The sequence below is a fragment of the Orcinus orca genome, chromosome 21 (assembly GCF_937001465.1).
Source record: "Orcinus orca chromosome 21, mOrcOrc1.1, whole genome shotgun sequence".
Classification (NCBI taxonomy): Eukaryota; Metazoa; Chordata; class Mammalia; order Artiodactyla; family Delphinidae; genus Orcinus; species Orcinus orca.
The window spans coordinates 24184234-24206563 of NC_064579.1; the positions used below are offsets into that span (position 1 = coordinate 24184234).

A 22330-nucleotide genomic window follows, 5' to 3' on the forward strand; every position below is an offset into this window, starting at 1 on the left:
TCTCTGTCTCGCTTTGGCTCTCTCCTCCCCACCCACACTCCTTTTGAATACAACGTAAAATGAATTTCTCTTCAATACTTTCTAAATTTATTAACCTTCACTGGTAGCAACGATAAGGGTTAACATCACCTGTTCCTCTGTATACAGGCTCTGTTCTCTCCCACTTGTATAAAATGAATTTTTTTTACAAGAGACTTCTTTCCTCTGAAACAAAGGATGTGTAATGACTAACCATATGCTCCCAAGCCATTCGTTAGAGCAGAGAAGATACTGTTTGTCTTGTCTTGTTTTTGGAGTGAGGGACCATGACGTTGGAAAAAAAAAAAAAAATCAGCTCTGAGTCTCCTCTGGCTGCTGAGAAATCAGTCAGTATCGCCAGAGGGAGGAAAGGTTCCTGACCCTCATCTGACCCTTGTCTGAGTGCTGACCCCGGGGCACACCTGTCGGCTGGCTGTCCCCAGTGCGCCCTCTGATCCTTCGCACAAACTGGGGACATTTTCATTCCGGGACCACAGCCGATGACAGGAGGCTCGGGTGGGGCGTGCCCACGGGCGGCAGAGATGGGTCAGTCCTGGTTACTGAGGAACTCCCCAGGTTCTGGGGAGATAGGGGTCTCCCACCTATTTGAAAAAGTTAGGCCTGTTAAGCGAGCTGCATTGATTCAGCAATTTTTGGTATGTTTCTCCTTCTCATCATTTGTCACGTATCACTGTGGGGTGGATGTTCTGACCATTCATCTCACTGTGTCACCGCCCAGAGCTGATGAAAACCCCACAGAACCTTCACCGACCTATCATTTGAGCTAATTTGTGCTGTTGCCGTCAGTGAGCATGTGGTTTGCATTATTTTTGAAATATGGATAGTATCTCGTGGGTGTCATTGGTTTCATCTGAATGTCCACGTGCAGCCCCCCAGGTCAGATTTTCCTTTTATTGCTCACATCCTCTCATTTTCTGACGTGAGGTCGGCCGCTTAGGAATGGGGCCCCTGACTTCCAGATTTAATTCTCGGTTACAGCTGCCGTTTCTTTGCCCTCTGACAGTCCTGCCGAAGGACCATTTCTTATCATTAATCCTTTCAGCACCTCTCAGTTTCTGATCTATATTCCAGTTTCCCAAACCACTCAGTGTCTGAGTTCTGTCAGGCTGGGCCCATTCTCCCAAGATGGACTGTAAGTGGCTCCCGGCCTCATGACCTCATATGTGACAGAGGAGCTACTGACAGCTTCCCGGGAGCATCATCTGTTACTGGTATCTGGTTTACAAAACCCCCAGAAAGGTACATGAATGTCCTTCTCCACCTGGGACGGCAAGGCTCCCAAATGTTATGTGAGAGCTTTGGAATTGAAATTCCACTACACCCCTGATGAATACTCAGCTCTTGAGCAAATGTTTTCTCACGGAAAATTGAGTTTCTTCCATTACCTGAAATGGAATTTCCTATAATAGCATCACACTTATTTTCAAACTAATTCTAGGTGTAACAGTTGTTTGTCTCCATATACTAGGAACTATGTAATAATAAACAGCCCTAGATTTTGTTTGAATTCAGTGTAACCACTTATTTCCAATTACATCGTACGGATGAAGCCCACTCGGCTCTTGAAAATAGGGGCTGTTCCCTCTTGCTGTCTAGTCGGATTCAAATCTAGTATGAAAGCTGTTGATTTATGTTTATGTTTTATTAGAGATCGTAAAAGAATGGCTATTTTAGTACACATGCAATTTGATTTATTTGTGCATTTTTAGACCTGCATGTTTTGACTCATACGTAACTTATGAAATAGAAGGTGTTTGGAAATTTGAAAGCAAAACATTGCAGAGGAACGCATACTGCACCGTGGTCGGGCTAGGTGGCCCGGGCTGAGGGGCTGAGGCTGCACCGTGGTTGGGCTGCGTGGCCTGGGCTGAGGCTGGGGCGGGCGGGGCAGGACGTACAGGGAGGGATGCGGGAGGTGAAGCAGGACAGTCAGGCACCGCGTGGGCACTGAGCATCCTGTCTCCGCTGCTCCCTCCTGTAAATGCTCTGCTCACTCCGTGGACTTTGCCAGCTCTAACAGGCTGCGGTTTTATTTCACATGCCTTAAAGCCAAGAAACAATGAGTACAACGTTGGTCTTTTACTCACCAAGTTGGCGAGTCCTTGGACTGCAAGGGTATGGTAGATTCTGCCTTAGACGGATGGGCGGCCGCTTGTGCCTGCCTGGCTATGAATTTCCAACACTATGTGCCTTTCATGCTCAGAGATACATTGGTTTTTAAAATATGAAGGTCTCTGGAAGTTGTCCCCACGTGGAAGCATGTGTTTGTGTTTGGCTCTAAGGCGTACAGGCCTGCAGGGGGTGAGGATGCTCACGTGCACGGGCTGCAAGGATGCCACCTCCGGCCCCGAGCTCTGTCTCGCAGTCCTGCCCCTAGGTATGTCCTGACGTTCTCACACGAGGTCAGGACACCGTCCTCACACCTGCTGCTGGATTAAGACAACAAAACCCACAGCACATCACAGCCCCATTCAGAACCCACATCTCCGTGTCCACGGGCGTCCTGCAGTTTCAGAGCCCGGCATTTTCAAGCCAGGCCCACGTGGACGTCCCCTGACTCATCCGTTCAGGTGTGGCTGGTAGGTTGACAGTTCCAGGGGGCTTACAGAGAATCTGAGCTGAGTCAAAGATGTGCATTCTTCCCTGGATCTTTTAGTAATAAAGAAAGCATACAAAATATTTTAAAATAGCATCATTCTCCCATTAAAAATAAGTTTGTTTTGATGTTTTTGCCTTTTTAAAAAGCAATAGCCAAAAAATTTAATATTTAGAGACTAGCTGTTTTCCACACTTAGGAGCATGTATTGAATCTTGAAATACTAGAATTTAGTAACTTTTTCCAATGTCCTAAATTATGTAACACGCCCAAATCATCCCCTGATAAGAGAGTATTAAGAGCTAATTGTTTTCAGAGAATTGGAAATCTCCCTTTAGTAGTTTTGATGAATCAATATTGGAAATAAATTCTGAAAGCATAATGCACATTATACTCGGACAAAAATATCAGATACTATGAGTCAGGCTGGCCCACGTGTGCAGGGTCAGCACCGCTGACACCTCCCCCGCAATTCTAAATGCTTGGGCCACTGACAGGAAAGGGTTTTCAGTATCAGCAGATCACAGCAAACTTAGAATTCCAGCTCGTGGACCTGTCTTGTCTTTGTGTATGGACGTGAAAATTGGAGTCGTGTTTAATTAAGACGGTCTTAAAAAGGTAAAATGGGTTAAAAATTAAAGGCAACAGTATGCTTTTTTAGAACTCAGGAAGGTAGCGTCACTAACATTTACTGCTATAAGTCTAATGAAATTCCATAAAATGTTGGGGGGAAATATCTCATTAATATTTTCACTGGGGAGTGTCCCTTCACCGAGCAAGCTCAGAGGTAGACAGACACCTGTTCTGTTGATTTCATTTTTACTTCATCACCTCAAATTAGCTGAACTGTTGTGTTTGTAACTGTGAATACAGTTAGATTTGATTTTTGGCATGCTTTGTGTTTCCCGTGTGTGTGTGTGTGTGTGTGTGTGTGTGTGTGTGTGTGTGTGTGTGTACACTTTTTAACATGATAACAATAATCCTGCCTATTTTGATAGGAAAGAGGCATTCTTTGTGGCAGAAAGACATGCTTCACTGGAACAGTCTAGATTTATGGTTGAAAGTCGACAGACCATAAGTGACCCTGACATCAACCCACCACGAGCCCTGTGAGCCCCAGACCCTGCAGGTGTTAAGTGAGGTGATAATGCCCATTCACAGGGTCTCCCGTGATAGTCACAGCTGACATGTCTCAGTGCTCCCGTGAACTCAGGGAGGTGACCCAGGGTGCGCGCTTGGCACACAGTAACCCTTCAGTTAATGAGCTGTGACTAATATTTGTAATCGACCAGTACCCACCTCTCTCTGATTTAAATAGAGTGATTTGGAGAAGTTTTCAGGTGATGACAATTTTAATGTTCTCTTGTGTTTCTATGCACGTGTGGCTGTACGTGTTTACTTATTTTTTAATCAGTCCTAATTCAAAAAAGATGATAAAAGGCAACTCAGCGATAGGCGTTCACGTTCAAAGGGAGGCAGAATTGGAAAGATAAGGGAACGGAAGGGACCTGACTTAACAACATGAAACGCTGTGGTGGCTTGTGACGGCTGAGCGTCTCGATCCAGGTGTGAGCAGCCAGATGAAACGGGCAGAGGGTCAGTCCCAGGATCGATGGTGTTCGTTCGATAAGAGCAGGTGCTGGGCTTGTAGGGAGCAGCCACCCCCGGGTCTGAGGAGGGGCGTCCCCACTGGGTTTTCCCCAGGAGCCATGAAGTGCTGCAGGGCCAGACGGTGCATCAGCACCTCGTAACCACAGCAGTCAGCTGCCAGGCTCTCCTCCCTGGCGGGTGTCCGAGAGGCTGAGGGCGTCGCATCAAAGTGCAGCCGTCCTGGGGGGAGGCAGGGAGGCACCTGGACTCTGTGGAGGTCCAGCCTGGAGGCTGGAGGTGGACTTTCCATGGGGAGGGTCTGTGTGCATCCCGCAGGGGCCCCTCCCTCAGTAGTGGGGCTGTCAGGGCGCATTCGATGGACTGTGAATCCTGGAAGCGCCCCCAGGCTGCCCTGGAGCCGGAGTAAATCTGAACTTGGAAGGACCTTCACCCCCCACACGTTTACTTGGGCACTTGATTTTCTTAAAAAGGAGGTGCACTCTTTTCCTTAATTTTGAGAAAATTTTCATATTTATGCTGAATCACCTAAGAAGTATAAAGTGCATTCATATTATAAAAGAATAAAAGCAGTGATCCAGACTTGGAGGGGAAAACTAGAATCTTTTACCTACTTCCCCTGGGTCTCAGAGGCCCTCTCTGCAACCATTGCTGTAAGCCAGGGGTGGTGCGCGCGTGTATGTGTGTGTACGTGTCCAGGAAAGCCTGTGGCTTTCATGAGAATGAGCTGCCAGCATTTTACATTAAATATCATGCTTGCTGTGAGGTTCTGGTAAGATGTCCTTATTTTAAAGACATTTGATTTCTAGGTTGTAGAGAGTTTTTATCTGGAATACATTTTGAGTGTCATGCTGCTTGGGGGACATCTAGTATAAGAATTACATTTTCACCCCTAATTATGCTGTTACACTGTATAATACCAAGTCATTCATGTGCTTCTGGGACAGACCCTACTTGATTATGATGTTCTTTTAATACCCCACTGGATTTGATGGATGAATATTTTACTCAGAATTTTTGCATATTTGTTCAGAAGCCAGATTGTTATGAATCTGAGAGTATCAGCTGTATCTTAAGCTTGGCCAAATATTAAAGAATGCCAGTTGTATTTAACTGTCAACATAGACTAAAACAAGAAGAGCGTGAATGTTCCCAGAAAATGTTGGAAGGGTGGTGCAGTGATCTCTTGAAATGAATGACAACTTTTTCATTATATGTGTTTATTGCAAAATCAACAAGTGAAGGCTCTTTGCCTTGGAGTAGAAAGATGCTGCCGTTTCTGAAAGAGGTAAACTGTAGAAACACAAAGGGATGCTTTTGGCAATTGACTTTTACATTCCGTAGAGTCTTTATTTTCCTTTTGGTAGTTTTTATCACACAGTCTCTTATATAATCAGCTTACACGTAGCCCAGGCCCCAAACTCCACCTTACAAACCATTGTGTGGAGCCCCGGTGGGTGAACAAGAGACCAGCAAGGCCAGTGGAATTCTTGATTCTTGTTGTGTTATACCAGGTGATTTGACCGTCCTGGGGATTAAAGGAGGGGTCCAGGGTTAATTACCAAGCAAACAAACCCCTCTGGGCCTCAGCAGTCAGCACTGATGTGCTGGTTTTTCTTGGCAACACATTTGTTTACTGTAACAGATATGTGTATAGCTCTCTGTAGAAAACTGTGCTTAGAAGATTATAAAGAAAATTCATCTTTCTGTAAAACCAGAAAGCTAAACTAGGGGATTATAACATTCTGTAGGTTATTGGGAGGATAAATCATCCTGAGAGATATACACGCGTAAGCCAAAAAAATCATGTTGTTTTTTTTTTTTTTCCTTTAGAAGAGATTGAAGATGACACCTTATAGATATTTATTTTCTGGAAAAACGAAGTCCAACTTTATCAAAAATAGATTTTTGGGATTGTGACTGTCTTTCTCAAATTATAAAGCTGATTTGGGTTTAAGAAGGGCCTGGACCCACTCATTTGACTACAAGTCATGTGGTTTGTATCAGATTTTATTCCAGCATCAAAACTCTAGTTCAGCTGGCATCACAAATTTACATTAATGTTAACCACATTCAAGTGAACAAGGTAATTTAAAGTAATCTAAAATAGGATTTTAAATCAAAGGAAACGAAAGCACTCTATTTGATTGAACTTTGATTATGATTTTCAGGACCAAAGAGCCTTCTGGTAAAATGATTTTATTACCCTTCATTTTAATTGGAAAAAAACCATCCATTTTCTCCAATCCAGTCACTGAAAAGTATCCCTCCCCAATGTCTTTCGCACCTTCACATGTATAGCTTCCTTGGATCCTTTTACAGTTTTATTCCTGGTATTGGGCACATAAAAGCATAGGCATGTGGTATAGACGCATAGTGTGATACTATTCAGCCATGAGAAAGGAGGAAGCCCTGACATTTGCTACAGTGTGGACGACCTTGAGGGCATTATGCTGAGTGAGATGTCAGAGAAAGACAAAGGCTGTAAGATCTCCTTACATGTGGAATCTAGAAAAGCTGAACTCAGAACCAGAGAGTAGGATGGCGGTTACCAGCGGCTGGGGGCTGGGGGCTGGGGGAAGATGTCGGTCAAAGGGCACAAATCTCCAGTTAGAAGATGAATAAGTTCTGGGACCTAACGTACAGTGTGGTGACTAGTTAGCAACCCTGACTTATGTACTTGAAAGCTGCTAGAAGAGTCGGTCTTAAGTGTAAGCACCACACCAAAAAAAGAAAGAAAAACAAAGTAACTCTGTGAATCGATGGGGTGTTAGTTAACTTGATTGTGGTGACTGTCTCACGGTGTACGTACATACTAAATCATCGTGTTGGACACTCTAATACGTACAATTGTATTTGTCAATATAGCTGGAAAAAATTGAGTGTAGGCACTCCCGCTTGGTAAAGAAGTTGTTTTTTTGCTTTGGTTTGGTTTTTGAATGAGCAGGTTGAAGTCAGCGTTTTCTGGGGTATCTAAGTAAAACCTTCAGGCCCAAAACCAATTGCAAGGATTAAAAGGCAGCTACAGAACTCAGTTACGTGAAGAGAAGGTGAGCCCTGAACAACGTTAACAGCCGTCAGCGTGAATAGATGGAGAGTCTGAAGTGGTTTCTGGGAGGCTTGAAGAGATAGTTCCTTGTAAATTCCTCACCTCGGATTATGGAAGGGGTATGTTTTTCAGCCCATTTGTTGAGAAGTGTGAGACTCTAAAAAAGAACAGGAGTCTGCTTTGAAGTGCAAAACCCCGAGATGCTCTGGTGCTGTGATTTCTTCCTCCCATTGGAATGTGACAGAAGCACAGAGAAGCTTGGAGAGCGTCCTTTCCAGGAGCTGCTTGTGAGATCATGAGCCTTTGGTTCAAAAGCCAAACCTCAGGGTGGGTACATGAGTCCAGGCTCGGGAAACGGCCACGTCCACTCACAAGTTTAGTCCTCTTGCGGAGATGTCAGTGCAGGTGAAACTATGAACCAGTGCCGGGCTTGGTGAGAGTCAGGGCGGAAGAGGTGGGTCCTTTCATCACAAGCGACCATTCTTGGAAGGTAAGAAATTGAACTGAAGCTGTTTTACTGTTTGCCTGTTGCCACCTACACGTGGAACCGATGACCCTCCAGAATCAAACCTCATTCAAGTGAGAAGTCTCATCCCTTTTCTGGGCTCAGAACCAACGTTCCCCAATCTGCTAACAAAGTCCCACTGCTGTGATCTGAGGACCCTCTCCCATCCTCTCCCAGGGGAGGGCTCACTTGTGAGCAGTAGCTACCACCCCCAAAGACCCTCTGGGTCCTGCTGCCCTCCGACCTGGCCTGGGACTTCTGCAGGGATGGTCTCAGTGCCTGGACCCCCACTTACTAGCTACTACACCTCAAGCTCTTAAAAATCTGCACTGTCTCCAGCTATGAAAGGACAGTCCTAAGTCAGGTGTCACATGACGCACTGTTAGGGGCAGGGGCTGGTGAGATAGACGGGGCTGCAGCCTCCAGGCACAGCTGTCCTCGCAGGGTCCTCCCTGTGTCCTGCATCTCTGGCGTCTGTCCCTCTCCTTATAAGGACAATAGACCTATCAGACTGGGTCCCACCCTGTGACCTAATCTAACCTTGATCTTCTTCCTAAAGACCCCATCTCCACACATGGTCATACTGGGGGGAGGGCTTCTACACATGAGTTTCGAGGGATGCATTTCAGTCCACGGCACCCACCAAACCATAAAAGTGAGCAAGGACCAGAGTGTCTCATTACTGGTGGGGCCACATCAATGAGTGCGGCCTGCCCCACCGTCTCGTGGCCGTGTGGGTGGTCTAGGGACAGTCACATGAAGCTGCCTGGCCCACACCATGCCCTGGAGCAGAAGCTCCCCGTTATCACAGCGGGCAGTTGTTAATGGGTGATGGGGTTGTGGCTGTACCTGGAGAGAGGCAGTTATCTTGGGGGTGGTCGATGACCATAAATATGGTGTGAGGGGCCCCAGCGTGGACCAGGAGTGACTAGGAGGGAGGGAGCGGGACTTGGGATGAGGGAAGGGATGTTCTTTTTTTTTTTTTTTTTTGGTGGTACGCAGGCTTCTCACTGCTGTGGCCTCTCCCGCTGCGGAGCACAGGCTCCTGACGCGCAGGCTCAGCAGCCATGGCTCACGGGCCCAGCCGCTCCGTGGCATGTGGGATCTTCCCGGACCGGGGCACGAACCCACATCCCCTGCATCGGACTCTCAACCACTGCGCCACGAGGGAAGCCCGAAGGGATGTTCATTTTAATGGGCCTTGCAAACTGAACACAGCGGAACCTCTATACCTGCAGGTTCCAACCGAGGACTGAACATATCTGGAAAAATAAAATTCCAGAAATTTCCACAAAGCGAAACTGTAGTGGCAACTCTTTACATAGCATCTACATTGTATTAGGTTACAGAAGTCATTGATGATTTAAGTGCACAGGAGGATGTACACAAGTTATGTGCACATGCTACGCCCTTTTGTATAAGGGGCTTGAGCACCCATGGATTTTGGTATCTGAAGGGAGTCCTGGAACCCATCTCAGATACTGAGCGACAACTGTATATTTTTAATTAAATCATTTTTAAATCTCACAACTGAATTTCTCAGCAAAACTGAATTTCAGCTGAAAAAATCCAATCAGACCTGATTTCTTTTATAGTTTATAAAGATTGGTACATGGACACACGAGTCAGAGCTCACAGATTCAAAGCATGCTGGTCTTTAGAAGAAAGTCTGTAATATTAGAAAAAGAAAGGAAAGATCAATACAAATTATCAGTGATATGGTCAGATGGGATCTTTCTTATATGATTAATGGGAATCCAGTTAGCTCTGACCTTTGTAAGAGAATTTACCAATTCTAGAATATTTTTTCTGTGGATATGATCAACATGGACACATTATATACATATTAGCAAGAGTTTGGAAATAACCTTAAAATTCTAAAATAGAAGAATGATAAAATGAGTCATGTACCAAAGCCTGGCACCCACAATTATATTTTAAATAATCTATTTTAAATGCTTAAGATATAAAGATAACTGAAAGATACGTGCTTCAGGGCTGAATATAAATAATAATACAAAAGACTGATATTTTTGTTTGGATTTTAGATCATTTCTTTGTTTCTTTATTCTTTTTAAAAATATTCCCCAAATTTTCCAAAAAGAATTCATATTCAGTTTATAACTAGTAAGCATTCTATAAAAATTACATATAGAAGAATTTATAAACAATTAGTTTATTTTCATTTATTTATTTTTTTGCGGTACGCGGGCCTCTCACTGCTGTGACCTCTCCCGCTGCAGAGCACAGGCTCCGGACACGCAGGCTCAGCAGCCATGGCTCACGGGCCCAGCTGTTCCGCGGCATGTGGGATCCTCCCGGACCGGGGCACGAACCCACGTCTCCTGCATCGGCAGGCGGACTCCCAACCACTGCGCCACCAGGGAAGCCCTATTTTCATTTATTTAAGGAAAGATTTGAAAAATATATCTCAAAGTATTTGCTATTTCCTAGGGGATGTAGAAATTTTTATTTGCTGCCTACATACGTAATTCTTTTGCAGTGGTATCACAATGTAGACCATAGTCTTTCACAAGGAATCTTTTCAAAAGTTTGGAATAGTAGCTTTGCTTTTTTTATTTAAGGAGCTGAGGATCTTTGAAGTTCTGGGGCGTTGCTATAGAGATTTTTGTGTGTATTAACTGGATAAGAAAATTAAGACTTATAAGGTGGTTCATCAGTGAATTGAAAGGTTATATAAGGTTTTCTTTCTTTCCTGAAGAAAAAATGTGCAATAAATAAGCCGTGAGTCCTGAGCAGTATATGCCACGTAATTTAAAATCTAATAAAAAATGAGTCAGTAGGTTTATTCAGCAATCCCTCGACCTAGAGATGGATAAGAAAGCAAGTAGATCAAGTGTCCAAATATAGAGAGATATCAGAAGGAAAGCCGGCATCTCTCAGGACTTTGATAGGTGGTATTTATGAATTATTTGGGATAGCGTAGAAGAACATCTTTTGTAAAAGTTCTAAAGGAAGCTGAAGCATGGCATTTCTGCTTGTAAGAACTGAAAAGGGCAAATATTATAAGATGCTTTTTTCCTTAGAGACCTGGTGTAAAAGGGCTTCTGGGGGAAGTGCAGCCATTCAAGTAGAAAATGCATAAGGGCCGTTCCCTTGGCCGTTGGAATTGCTTTCACCAGAGCTGGAAGGGGCCTTAGAACTTTCCTATCTGTGCAGTTAGAGTTGGGGAGTTTCTAGGCAGAGGAGGATGTGTGTAGGGAGATAGGAGACAGGAAGTGGAAAAGTGTGGAGGCCCAGACCTGTGCGTGAAGGTGCCCGGGACTAAAAAGGGGAAGGTGGTCAGCGGGGAGCCACCCTGCACCGCGGGCCCGTTGCTTCTGTTCCAAGCTGTTTCTCTCTAAGAGTTTCCCTCAGAGAAGAGTGGTAATGTATAAGAATGAGGGTCTGTTTTCTGGAGATTTTTTTTTAATTAATTTATTTGTTTTTGGCTGTGTTGGGTCTTCGTTTCTGTGCGAGGGCTTTCTCTAGTTGCGGCAAGTGGGGGCCACTCTTCATCGTGGTGCGCGGGCCTCTCACTATCGCGGCCTCTCTTGTTGTGGAGCACAGGCTCCAGACGTGCAGGCTCAGTAGCTGTGGCTCACGGGCCCAGTTGCTCCGCGGCATGTGGGATCTTCCCAGACCAGGGCTCGAACCCGTGTCCCCTGCATTGGCAGGCAGATTCTCAACCACTGCACCACCAGGGAAGCCCTGTTTTCTGGAGGTTTGGTTCAAAACAAACCTGCGGGACCTGAGGCAATCAGCAGAGGTCCTGCCAGGGGAGCCTGGGATCCTGCAGGCAAGACCTTGTCACCACTCGGCCCTTTGACTGGAGTCAGATCACCACTTTCTGGGCCAAAGCTCTCTCGTTTGTGGAAAATAAGCTCTCCTGTTCTCTGTACAAAGTTATTCTGAGGATAAACTGAAAGCACACTTAAAAGTGCCTGAAAGGACAGAAAGGTTCTATAAACTGATGTGAATCATACACAAAACAGGGCCACCCTGAGCAGGATTTCTCTGTGACATGGGCTGTAATGAAAACGTTCTCCCGAAACTCTGCGTTAACATTTTAAATTTATTATTTCGCCGCTCTGATTCCTTTCACTGAGTATCATTCTCAAACTCTCACTTGTTTGCTTCACAGTTTCTTTTCCGAAAGCCATAGAAGGGATGTTTACGGAGTTCTTACAGCACTGTTACCTCGGTTTGTTTGGCTGCTATAACAGAATGCTGTAGGCTGGGGGCTTAAACAACACACATCTGTTTCTCACCATTCTGGAGGCAGAAAGTCCAAGATCAAGGCGCCAGCAGATCCTGCATCTGGTGAGGGCTTCCTGGTTCACAGAGGGCGTCTTCTGTCTGTGTCCTCACATGGAGGAAGGGCTGGGGGCTCTCTGGGGTCTCGGTTATGAGGGCACTGATCCCATTCATGGGGGCTCCACCCTCATGTCCTCATCACCTCCCATACTGCCCCCCCATCACATGGGGGTTAGGATTCAACACATGCATTTGACAGGACACAAACATTGTCTAGAGCAACCATGATTACGAAATTGGAAAAAGAACCTAAGTATGCAGTTGATTTCAGCAAAATCCCCCAAATTAAATGTCATTAATAATCTGAGTCCTGGGTTCTCCATTCTGCCTGGGACATGGCAGTTCCTCAGCATCTAAAACGGCCCAGACTGCAGCCTGTGCTACCTCTTCACCCCCATTCCTCCGCTTTGCTGATGCACCCTGTACCCCGGTCACTCTGAATTCCTCTGTGCCTTCCTCTTGCACTTTGTTCTTTCCAGCCCGTCTGCGCTCTGCTGCGACCGGTCCACACCCTGTCAAGTGCCCATCCCCTGGCCCATCACTGAGGACACGCTGGCACAGCTGCTGTGCGGATCTGTTTTCCAGCTCAGTGACATGTAACATAGGACCAGGCAGATGTGCAAGGAGGAAACAGTTCTTTTTCCTTCTACCCTCTGACGGGGCCGCAGGTTAGACTGACAGCAGATTCAAAAGAGAAAAACACACAGGCGTTTATTAACACGTGCATCTCGCATATTCATGGGAGCACAGAGAGATGAGCTCAGAGGGTGGTTAGAACTTGGGCTCGTGTGGCATCTGAACAAAGAACAGGGAATTCGTACGGAAGCGACAAGACAAAGGAAAGGGACTTGGGGTTTCTAGGGTGGCAAGTTGTGGGAAGGCATATATATAGGAACTGGTGGTAAACAGGGTGGTTCCAGCTGGGTTTGTTTCCAGCCTCATCAGGCTGATGAGGGTCCAGGGTTGTCTCCAGTGATTGCTTCTGTCTTTCCCGGTGGAGAGGGCAGGGGGCACCTTTTTAAGTTCATGTCCTGCTTTTCGGCAGCAGGGAGAGGGCAGAGAGCTTTTCCTGTGTCTGCTTCTTCTCAGTTACCTTCAGCTCAAAAGTGATCTTAAGCCAGAGTGGCTTGTTTCGGGTTTGTATGTTCTGCTGCCCTTCAACCAGCAGTAGTTATGGAAAGGGCACCGCATACCCCACCCCGCCATACACACACACTGCACTGCAGCCTTTGCTCCGGCCCAGGGAGCCACACTCATGCGCCTCTCCTGCACTGCCCGCACGTAGGGTTGGGGGTTTGTCTCACCTGGGCCAGTACCATGCTGCCATGGTTACTGTTTTTACTGTGTCTTGGCATTTAAGTCCTCCAACTGAGTCCTGCCTTCTCGAGATTGGCTTTATAGTACTGCCTCTTCGCATTCCCGTGTGAAATTTAGAATCACTGTCTTAGTTTTTACAAAGAATAACTCACTAGGCTTTGATTGGCAATTTATTGAAGACATAGTTTAAACATAATTTTCTGATTGTTTACTACTGTTATAATAGTAACAGTAGTAAACTGTTAATAGAAATATTAACAGTTTAATAGTAATAGAAATAATAGTTTTATTAAACTTGTTCTGATAAAATCGCTGTATTTATTTGCTAATTTATTGTTTTTTTCTGTAGGTATTTTAGACTTTCTACATCCATAATAAGTTGGATACAAATGCTGTTTTTTTCTCTAGTTGTCTGATTCATTTTTCCAGCTATATTGCACAGGCCAGGACCTCTAGGACATGTTGAATAGAAGTGAGGCTATTGAGCATCCAAATATATTCCTAAATTCAGTGAGGGGTGGGAAATTTCTAATATTTCTGTATTAAGTATGATATTTACTATAGGACATATATATAACCTTTATCAGGATAAAATTTCTTTCTAATTATCTGCTTAAACTGAATTTTTCTTTTTTTTTTTGTGGTACGCGGGCCTCTCACTGCTGTGGCCTCTCGCGTTGCGGAGCACAGGCTCCGGACGCGCAGGCTCAGCGGCCATGGCTCATGGGCCCAGCTGCTCCGCGGCATGCGGGATCCTCCTAGACCGGGGCACGAACCCGTGTCCCCTGCATCGGCAGGCGGACCCTCAACCACTGCGCCGCCAGGGAAGCCCTAAACTGAATTTTATCTAATCTTTTTCTATCAAGATGATTATATAATTTTTATTCTTTATATGGTGTTATATTGATTGATTTTTTTAAAGGTATATATTTATTTATTTTATTTATTTATTTTTGGCTGCGTTGGGTCTTTGTTGCTGTGTGCGGGCTTTCTCTACTTGCGGTGAGCGGGGGCTACTCTTCATTGTGGTGCGCGGGCTTCTCATTGCGGTGGCTTCTCTTGTTGCGGAGCATGGGCTCTAGGCGCCCAGGCTTCAGGAGTTGTGGCTAGCGGGCTCTGGAGCACAGGCTCAGTAGTTGTGGCTCATGGGCTTAGTTGCTCCGTGGCATGTGGGATCTTCCCAGACCAGGGCTCGAACCCGTGTCCCTGCATTGGCAGGCGGATTCTTAACCACTGCACCACCACGGAAGCCCTTGATTGATTTTTGAATGATAAACCACATTTGCCTTCCCAAAATAAACACAATATTTTTGTGTTTTTTTTTATCCTTTTGAAATATTGCATAATATTTGCTAATATTTTATTGGGTACTTTTTTGTGTATATTTACAACAGATTGCATTTCTTTTATTAATCCTTTTGGTTTGGAATTAAGATTAATCTGATGGCAAAACAAACTTGGGAAATGTTCTTTTTTCTCAACTCTGAAGAGTCTGCGTAATTAGTATTACTTATTCTCTAAAACATTGGAAGTATTTCTGGGGAAGCCATCTCCTCCTGGTGATTCTTACATGTGAAAGCTTATGGTTCCAGATTTTCCTCATTAGTCAGAGGATTGCTGAGATTTTAAATTTCTTTTTGTCATAGTTATTATAAGTTGTGTTTTTCAAAGAATTTTTCCATTTTTGTTAACTTACAGATTTGTGATATAAAGTTGTTCACACTTTTTTTCAAAAAGCTGAAAAGGAAAGAATGCTTCTAAACTCATTTTACAAGGCCAGCATCACCCTGATTCGAAAACCAAAGTCACCACAAAAGAGAAAATTACAGACAGATATCCCTGACGAACACGGATGCAAAAATCCTCAACAGAGTAGGAGCAAACCAAATTCCATAATACATTAGAGGGTCACACACCTTGATCAAGTAGGATTTATCCCAAGGATGCAAGGGTGGTTCAACATCTACAAATCAATAAATGTGATAACACACAAAATGGAGGAGGAAAAGCGTATGATCATCTCAGTAGATGCAGAAAATGAATTTATCAAAATTTAACACCCAGTTATGATAAAAATTCTTGACAAAGTGGGTGTACAAGGAATATACTTCATCATAATAAAGACCATATATGACAGCCCACACTTAATATCATACTCAGTGATGAAAAGCTAAAAGCTTCTCTAAGATCAGGAACAAAACAAGGATGTCCCATATCACCATTTTTATTCTCTTAAAATCTTTTCATGTCTGTAGAATCTGTAATGATTTTTCCTTTTCCATTTCTGATATTATTGCTTTAGGCCTTTTGTTTCATTTCCTTAATTAACTTTAGTAAGGGTTTATGAATTTTATTAGTCTTTAAAGAATGACAACTTTTTGGCTTTGTTGCTTTTTTTCCCAACACTATGTTCCTTTTTTTCTGTTTAATGAATTTCTAATTTTATCTTTATTATTTTTATTCAGTTTTCATTTCCTAATCTTATTCTGACTTCCTGTGATGTATAGTAGTATTAAATCATTGATGTTTAGCTTTTATCTTTTCCGATGCATGGATTTAAGGCTGCAGATCTTATGTTCAATCTTAGCTGCATCCTGTGAGTTTTGATATGCAATACTTGCAAGACCTTTAGTTCAAAATGTTTTATAATTTCCATTTAATTTCTCTTTCGACAAGGAATGTTTAGAAGTTTATTGCTTAGTTTTGAAATAATTGGTCCTTCACTAGTTATCTATTTCATTATTGAATTCAGGTTCAATTCCACTGTAGTCAGAGAATATGTTTTCTGAATGTTTTCCATCATATGAAACTTGCTGGGATTTGCCTTAAATTTCAGCATATGGCTAATTTTGGCAGATGTTCTGTGCATATAAAAACAAAATTATCTTATTTTTGTGTTCAGATTTCTGTACAAATCAGTAACTCAAGATTATTAGCCCTCTTGCTCAGGCCTTTCAAATCCTTACTGATACTTTCTGATTCATCTGTCTGCTTAATCCTTCAAATTTATCTAGATTTATTTATTTTTTCTTTTCAGTTTGCCAGTTTCTGCTTCTTAATATTTTGAAGTCATATAGTGACACATATATATCAGGTTGTTATATCTTCCTAGAAAATTCACCCTTGTATCATTATGAAATAATCTCTCTTTCATTGATTTTGGCCTTAAAATCCGTGTCATCTGATGTTAGTATATATCAGCTTTCTTTGGGGTAATATTTGTGCAGTTCATCATCTTCTTCAATCATTTTACTTCCAAACTTTCTCTGTTCGTATATTTAAGTTGTATTCTTTACACAGGTAGTTTTTTTTTTTTTTTTTTTTTTGCGGTACGCGGGCCTCTCACTGTTGTGGCCTCTCCCGCTGCGGAGCACAGGCTCTGGACGCGCAGGCTCAGCGGCCATGGCTCACGGGCCCAGCCACTCTGCAGCATGTGGGATCTTCCCGGACCGGGGCACGAGCCCGTGTCCCCTGCATCGGCAGGCGGACTCTCAACCACTGCGCCACCAGGGAAGCCCACAGGTAGTTGCTTTTATTTTAGTCCAGTATGACCATTTTTATTAAATGTAATTCCTGATGTAATTGTGTTCAAATCTCCCATCTTACTAGTTCTGTTTGTAACATCTATTAATATTTTGTTTGCTTTTCCTTTTTGGCCTCCTGTTGTATTAATCAAGATTTGTTTTTATTATTCCATCTTCTCCTTTCCTGCCTTGTCATTTGCAGCTTCCACTGCTGTTGCTTTAGTAGCTTCGCTGTGGATCACCGTAGTCACCCTTATGTTATTGGAAACTGACATGAGTGGAGTATTCATACCCCTTTCCAGACCTTAAAACCTTCATCTCCTTTTCTTCCCTCCTGCTTTGTGTTGCTTTTGGCCCATGTGTGAATTCAGCATGTATTTGTAAAGCCATCGAGACCATACTCTTGTTGTCTGTGTGGTTGGTATTGATCTTCACCTTTCTAGCTTGTCACCAGCTCTCCTGTTTCCTTGTTTCTGTCTGGGGTCATTTTCCTTCTCTCTGACAACTCTCCCAGTTTGGGCTTTAGTGAGCGTCCGTTGGCAACAAATTCCCTCCCTTTTGGTTTGCCTGGAATTGTCTTCATTTTCCTTTTCCTTTTTAAGAATGAGTTCTCTGGCTATGGACGTGCAGGTGGGCAGTTATTTTCCTTTAGCTTTTTAGTGATGTCACCCCCGTCTTTCCCTTTCCGTGTTTTACTGGGAGGTCATCATGTTGTATCGTTGCTTACTTGTTATGTCTCAGCTTCTTTTACTACGTTCTCTTCGTCTTTGCTGGGGCCTTCCAGCTGTACTTGCGAGTACCTGCCCACACGTGTGCAACCTGTGCGCGGCTACGATGCAGGGCTCTGGGGGCTTGTCACTTGTAGTTAACAGTCCCTTTGGGCCAGAGATGAGCTGTTCCCTATCCCAGTTCACCTCCTGTGGCTTTCTGAAAATCCGAGGAGGGAAGGGCCGCCCTCGGTCCATCCATGCGCGTCTACAGGACTGGGTGCTGCTCAGTTTACACGCCACTCTGATGTCGGGGAAGGACCACGAGATTCAGGAATGTCACGCTTTATAAGAAATGGAAGTGCGCCATCCGCGTCAGGGTCCGAAAAGTTATGTGAGACTCCAACAAACCCAGTATCCTTACTCTAAATATATAAACCTCACCTTTTTGTCAGATACGCTTTTCTGAGTTTAAAAATAATACGAACATGAGAAACGTGTAATATTACTTTCTGAGATAAGCATTATCAGTCTGATATAATTCCGTTGTTTTCTTCTGGTGTTTGTAAACGTGTGTAAAATGCACACACATATGTACACATGCAGAGGGTATCAGGTCATCTGTGTGGCTTGGCTTTCAGCTTTTTTCATCCAGCACTGTGTAGTTAACAATTTTATATTTCATTAATATTTTTCAAATCATCATAGATAATAACTGGTTTATATCTCACTATGATTGGATTTTTATTAACTTCACTGTGTCCCTATTACCAGACACTTGGGTTGTTCTAGGTTTTAACAACTACTATTAGTGCTATCACTATAAGCCTCTTTTTACACAAATCTTTGACTTCATTTCTGATTATCTCATTAGAATAAACATTAGAAGTAAAACTATAGATCAAATGTTAGGACCATTTTTAAGGCTCATGGTATATATAAAGGCAAATTACCTTTCTGATTGAACAAATTTATATTTCTGTGAGAATTTTATGAATACTTTTCTCACCCCCATCTCAGTAACAATGAAATCCCAGTTCAGTTTTCATCTTTCCCAAATTAAAAGGCGACAGCTGTATCTTGTTTTAATTCTCATCCCTTTATTTCCTAGAGAGCACAATGTGTGTTCAAATATTTACTAGCTATTTACATTTCTTCTGTAAGTTTTATTTGCAGACTTTTATCTACTTTGCGTAGCAAATGGAATGTTAGTGATTTTCTTAATGTCTTCTAAGAATTTTTTGTATAACGTTGCAACTAACATTTTCTGTTATTTTTTGAGATATGTTTCCAGTTGGGCTTTTGTCTTTTTATTATGTAACGTACTATTTTTAACGTATGTCACTTGTGATGTAGACGCAGCTCTTCCCTTAGAACATACCATTCATTTGCTGGGTACTTAGCTCGCAGGTTGAATGGATCATCTTACCGCAAAGAAACAACATTAAATATTCAAATAGGACGAAGTACAGTCTCAGAAGCAGTGAATAATTGAATGATTTTTATTGTATTCTGTGATCTGGTTCTTGCAAAATAGGAAAATATCTATTCTTTTTTTTTTCTTGTAGGGGAGGAAAAATAATTTACCCTCTACTCTTCTAAGTAGTTGGCTGAGACCTCATGATAAAAGACAGATTATGATAAGAGACAGATGATGATAAAAGACAGCTTCCGCATATAAGTGATATTGTACAGTATTTGTCTTGGTCTGACTTATTTCACTGATCAGAATACCCTCCAAGCCCATCCATGTTGTTGCAAATGACAAAATTTCATTCCTTTGTATGGCTGCGTAGTATTCCATGAGATATCACCTCGCACCTGTCAGAATTGGTATCATCAAAAAGAACACACATAACGACTGTTAGTGAGGGTGTGGAGAAAAGGGAACCCTCCTACACTCTTGGTGGGAATGTAAATTGGTGCAGCCACTGTGGAAAACAGTATGGAGGTTTCTCAAAACACTAAAAATAGAACTACCATGTGATCCAGCAGTTCCACTCCTGGGTAGATATCTGAAAAAAACAAAAATACTAATTAGAAAAGATACATGCACCCCAATGTTCATAGCAGCACTGTTTACAATAGCCAAGACACAGAAGCAACCGAAATGTCCGGCAGATGAATGGATAAAGAAGATGTGGTATATATATATATATATATATATATATATATATATATATACATACATATATATATATACATACACACACACAATGGAATAGTACTCAGCCATAAAAAAGAATGAAATTTTGCCATTTGTTATTTAAGTTTTGAGTATGTGCTGTTTGTGTGAGAAAACCAGTCACTAGGCACTAGGCTGACTTGGGTGGTGGGAGAGGACGTTGACCTGGGAAGGTGGACAGGGTGGACCCCAGAGCATAGTTCCAGTGCTTCCCTTGGGCAGCCCTCATCAAAGGAGCCTCACTGCCCTCGGGGCGTGCGATGGGAGCTGGTGCGCCGTCAGCGGCTGCTCATCTTGGGTCCTGGCTCTCGCTGGCTATTTATGGCAAAGACAAGTTCAGTGAGTCTTTGAGTGATACTTTTGAAGTTTGGGTTTCAGCTGGCATTCTGCTTTATTTTGTTCTGAACTCAGAGGGTCCTCAGGAAACAAGCCTCGTGATGTGGCTTTTTCTTCTTGCTGTTCCTAACGAGTCACGATCTCTTACTCCGAAGCTTACGCCTAATTCCTCTCCCTGGCTAGTCTTTCCCTTACTTCACATCAGTTTCCTTCCAATTTGCTTTATTTCCTGTTGCATCTGAAGAGTGATGCCCCCAAAGTACAGCGTGCTTCTCCCCCAGGAAGGCTGGAAACGTCATGCTCTGAGCTTCTGTCCAGCTGGCTTTCCCCTCGCACCTCTGATGGGACACAGCCAGGTGTGAACAGGAGCCGGACGGCAGAGGGTGCAGGTGGGAGACGAAGGGACAGGTGTGCTCGGGGCAGTGGGTTGAATGAAGGCGGTTTGCACAGGAAGTGGAAATGTCCTGGGAAGAACAGAAGGAAGCAGTTAAGGGCAGGCGTCTCCCCGTGTGGCACATGATGCTAAATGCACTCAGGAATTGGGCCAGTGCGTGAAATTCAAATCAGTCTTGTCTAGGGGACTTCCCTGGCCGTCTAGTGGTTAAGACTTTGCCTTCCAGTGCAGGGGCTGGGAGTTTGATCCCTGGCCGGGGAGCTAAGATCCCATATGCCTTGGGGACAAAAAAACCCACAAAAAATCCAAAACATAAAACGGAAGCAATATTGTAACAAATTCAATAAAGACTTTAAAAATGGTCCACATCAAAAAAAAATCTTTAAAAAATAAATTAATTAAAATCAGTCTTGTCTAATTTGAGGAACTATTTCCCCGGACCTTGAGGATACATGGTTCTTGCCGGACACAAGTTGAGTAAACAGAGTCCTGTCTGAAGAGAAGCTGGCCCTGTCCCTCCCCTGCTCTGGGCCCACGATCGGGGTGGCCCAAGCTGGGCTACAGCACGCATGCCCTACACAGGCTTGCTGACCCTGTGCCGTGACAGCTGAGAGTGGAGACAACTTTCCTATCGTCAGGGGGGTCATCCGAGGGCACTGACGTTTCCGCTGTCTTTGAAAAGCTTGCACTTCGGGGCAGGATGAGTGCCTTGTATAGGGTTGGGTCATGTTGCCAGTGGGGGGATGCCAGGGAATTCGTCTCTGTCCATGGTGTTCACGTGTGGGACACCGTCCTCTGGCCTCTGTGGCCGTTTCTAGACATTGAACAAGCTCAGTGGGGGTCGGACATTTAAGACCATGTGAGGGAGGACGGGAGACCTGAAAACATCTTATCACACAGACCAGTCTCTCACCTTTCCCTGAAGGATTAAGTGGACATGTGTGGCCCCATCTGCATGGACGGCTGCCCTGTGGGCAGGGGATTGAACCTGAAAGGCTGAGGGTGGCATTTGGTTTTTGTTGTGACCGTTCCCTAGTGTGTATTAAGTGTGTGTCGCGCGATGTCAGGGTCTGCGTGTCCCCTGACGTTCTGAGTTCAAGGAGTCGTCCTCGTATAAAGGGAGCAGTTTTTCAGCTGAATTTAGTTTCTGTTTTGGAGGAAAGACTCTCACCTCACTGCTGTGCCCAGGTGAATTCTCTGGTGGTTTCTGTTGTTCCTGGGCCCCAACATGTCCCCAGGCTACTGACCAGAGAACAAGGGGCAGGAGCCCGCAGGCTGAGGTCGGGACTGCCCTGAGCCCCCGTGGTCCTGGATGACCGTGTGTACAGAGGGAATTTAAGCTGACACACTGGTCTCTGTCTGACAGCTGACTTGTCAGACACACACATGCACACACGCGTTCATGCTCATGCACGCTCGTGTTCCGTGTCTAATTTGTATGACTGCGTGACACGGACCTTTCAGGAAGTGTTTGCTGAGGGCCAGGTGCCTGGATTCCCCCAGGTGTGTCCGCCCAGGACCCTGGCATTTATTCCCCGACTGGGAGCATTTACTGGGGGCGTCCACCTGTCTTTGGCAGCTTTGATGTCAGTTCCGTCTATTCCAGGGGATAGAAATAGTAACTCACGCTCGCTAGTTGGTGGGCTGTCAGATGTCCGGATGACTAAGCTAATACACGAGCTAAGTCGAGTCGGTGGTGAGTCCCAGCCGGCCGTGTTAAGAGCCCATTTAACGGTGTCCTCAGGCCCAAGGC

General features: G+C 44.1%; 1 protein-coding gene across 1 annotated transcript in view; it reads left to right on the forward strand.

Moving 5' to 3' along the window:
* Positions 1-22330, forward strand: part of DLGAP2 (DLG associated protein 2) — a 724732-nt gene that overhangs the window by 302704 nt on the left and 399698 nt on the right. The gene's annotated exons all lie outside the window — the stretch shown is intronic.